This window comes from Adiantum capillus-veneris, chromosome 3, assembly GCF_014529385.1.
Source record: "Adiantum capillus-veneris isolate H3 chromosome 3, ASM1452938v2, whole genome shotgun sequence".
Classification (NCBI taxonomy): domain Eukaryota; kingdom Viridiplantae; phylum Streptophyta; class Polypodiopsida; order Polypodiales; family Pteridaceae; genus Adiantum; species Adiantum capillus-veneris.
Genome location: NC_140933.1, coordinates 36017705 through 36021318, shown reverse-complemented (window position 1 = coordinate 36021318; position 3614 = coordinate 36017705).

Genomic DNA, 3614 nt, shown 5'->3' with positions numbered 1-3614 from the left:
GTTCATTAGCCCATGTATTTACATATGGGCTTTGTGGAGATGGAGATTTTTTGCAACAAGATAAAAGGGGTCAAGGTTATTGAGATGTAGAGAGAAAGAGAAAGAGAGAGACGAGACAAGAGACACACCATGTATGCTCCCAAAGACTGATTTATATTGAGAATAAGATACAAATATATAGGTGAGACCAAGTTGAGTAGAGTGAGCCATATATAGCTCCAACACCCCCACTCAAACAAAGATCTCTAGCTTTGGATGAAAAAACCCTTGGGGAGTTCAAAAAAAATCCAAGTCCCTATACAAATGTGAAAATATGAACCAACAATGATGATGTGAAAGTGAATTGTGTAGCTATATACAAATATACAAGTGACTCAGAAATCACAGTGTGCAAGTGTAGAGTGTGTATAGTGTATGGTATCTATATGATTACAATGTCATATATACAAAGCTATCATAATAGCAGAGAAGCTAATCTAGAAAGAGTGAGGCCGAAGCAACTCCAAGCTCCAAGCGCAAGAGGATGAAGTGTGATTCGTTGAGGTCTTTGGTAAGAATGTCTGCAATCATCTGGTCACTTGGACAGTGTTCAACCATTATGGTGCCTTTGCATACCTCATACCGGACATAATGATAATGCATATCAATGTGCTTTGACTTATTATGTTGAACATAGTCTTTTGCAAGACTAATAGCTGCACTCTGGTTGTCACACCGCAAGGGTGTTCTAGAAAGAGGAGAATGACCAATATCAACGAGCATTTGTTGAAGCCAGATCAGTTCACGAGCTGCAAATGATGCCGCAACATATTCAGACGCAATCGTAGAAATTGTTTATTCTTGCTAGTCCAAGAAACAAGACAACCATTTATAAAGAAGCAATTTCCACTAGTAGATCGCATAGATAATTAAGATCTTATCCAGTTTGATTCTATGTAATCGAAAAGAGAAAGAGATTGTATAGAATCTGATGTCAGTTGTCGTCGATAGACCAAACCAAAATCTGTAGTGCCTTTTAAGTATTTCAATACACGCTTTGTTGCAGACCAATGCTTAAGAGAAGGACATGCAAGATGTTGTCCAAGATAATTAGCAACAAACAAAATATTAACAACTGAAGATGCCACTGTCAGAAGTGTTCTTCGTAGAACTCGCAAGACAAGGTGTGTTGGCTGCATGTGTAGATTCTAGATTGTATGACCAGGAGGTAGCTCAGTTAGCATCCATGTACCTTTAGAGATAACAGAATCGTACTCTGCTTCCATAGCCTCTTTCCATTGATCCTTTTGTGGTGAAGAGATAGCTTCATTATAAGTAATGGGATCTTCAGATGTAGAGAAAGCATTATCAACAATATCATCATCATAAACATGACACCCTTCCAATTTGCTCTTGCTACAGTCTTATTGGACCTCCCCTGGCCTAGCCAATGGGAATTAAGCAGTATAAGCGATAGCCTTCTCACATGTGTCCCCCTTTCCTCTTTTGTGAGAGCTTTAGGTAATTAATAAATGCAACTAAACCCTCATTGGACCCCTTTGCCTCCTGGCCAATAGGAATCAGGCAAGCCATTGGGCTGCTGAATGCTCATTGGTCCCCTTGAGAGACTGTCCAATAGTCTTCTAGAGAGCTTACTTCTTATTGGTTCTTTTATTAAGTGTTTTTAAATTAATTAAACTAGATTTACTCTAGCTTAATTCTCATTGGTCCACCTCCAAGGCCATCCAATAGGAATTGGGTACACCTTGTGGGCATCTGGGCTAGGGAGCTGACATGTGTCCCTCATTTCCTTTGTGTAAAGGGAGCTTGTGTATGTGTATGTGTGTGTGTGTATGTGTGTGTGTGTGTGTGTGTGTGTGTGTGTGTGTGTGCTTCTTTCTCATCCCCTACTTGCAAGGCCCGCCCCCTCCTATGTAGGGATTGATAAAGACTTTTGTGGCACACATAAAGCATCCAATTCCCCCAATGTTTGACCTTTGGATACAACCTTTGAATTTTGGAACCTTAGCATTTTGGAAGTCTTAATGGGCTGAACCTTAGGGTCTTTTAAGCCCATTTTTGCACATGGCTCTTTTACATATGGCCCCCCCTTTGGATCCCTATTTTCCCTCCTTTGGATCCTTATTGTGGCCGGTCTGCTAGCTTAACCAATTTCTAGCTTTTTCTCCCCTGGCACTTCCCCATATTAAATGATCAGTTTAACATGAGAAAATCATTTAGGAGAATTAGATATTGATTATTATGACACAACCATAAGCCAACTACAACTACACCAGACCTACATGAAGATCTCAAGAGCTCAGTAGGACCTAAAGCTAAGCAAAGTCAACAACGGAGATACAAAGGTCATCAAGAGATTTGAATTCCTAAGTCTTCCAATGCTCCTAGTCAAAATCCAAATGCCGACATTGAACAAAGGCCTACAAAAAATCAAAGACTCCTATCAATAGGCCCAATTGGAGAATCAAACGGATAATGGAGTCTTCATAGTCAAAGAAGGAGAACCCAACCAACAAGAATGCAAATTCAAAGATGATAAAATTGGCATGGCAAAAGAAACCTTCAATTTGCCAACTTGGTCCTTCACTAATTCTCTTTTTGAGGATTTAAGCTTACATTTACCTAAAGAAATGTTTGTTGTAAGCACAAGAATGTGAAAATTCAAGTCGTCGGGGTGCAAAAAACACTTTTTGGCATAGTCAGGGTCGGACTGCTGAGCCATAAAATGAGCAAAGCATTAGTCCCAAAGCTTCAAGTCATATTAAACTGTGTGCTAAGAGTCGTAGTTTAAGCACATATCCTCGTCAACGAAAACCATTCTTAAAGGGGTGCCAGCTTGCAAAGCCATGTCATATGCTTTTATAGCTACACCGTCTTTCTGAAGAAACCTCTCAAAATCTCTCTTGCACAGCATATTGTTTCCCATGCGTTTTTGTGTATGCATAAATAGGATGTTCATCATTGGACATATGCATTAGACACACTTTTTTGCTTCCACCTATGCACCTTGAGTGGACTACAACAGGCAACAAATGTTCCATCAAGCTACCCTTTCATATTTGTTGTCTCTTTATTTTCATATCTATCAGCAAATAATTCTTTGAGTACTTAATTAATATTTTCTATGCTAATAAGTACTCCAATAATGCGAGTATCCCAAAGGCACTTTTATCCCAATGGGTTTTTCCCCCTTGGTCATCCAGGTATTAGACCCTAATTTAGAACCTCATCATTCTATTTCCCTTGTACATACTTTTCATAAATAAATAGAAGCCTCCTCATTATGCTATTACAACGTACAAATGCAACATCATCTCTCACATCAGACATATTTGGACCAATGAAGATGCTACAGCAAATTGAATCTCATCAACAAATCCAACAACAAAATGAAGATCAGCCCATCAACAACCAATCAAAACCTTCCACAGCCTCCACTGACACCTTTCAATAGTGCCCGAGGACCGGCACTAAAATCAAAAGGGGGGAATGTTAACTGAGTCAACGTTAGTTAACAGAAGTTACTAAAGACCGAAGACATACGAATGCACATCGAAGATCAAAGTGAAAAAGCGGTAAAGATTGGAGTTACATATTTTTCACATTTTCCTAAA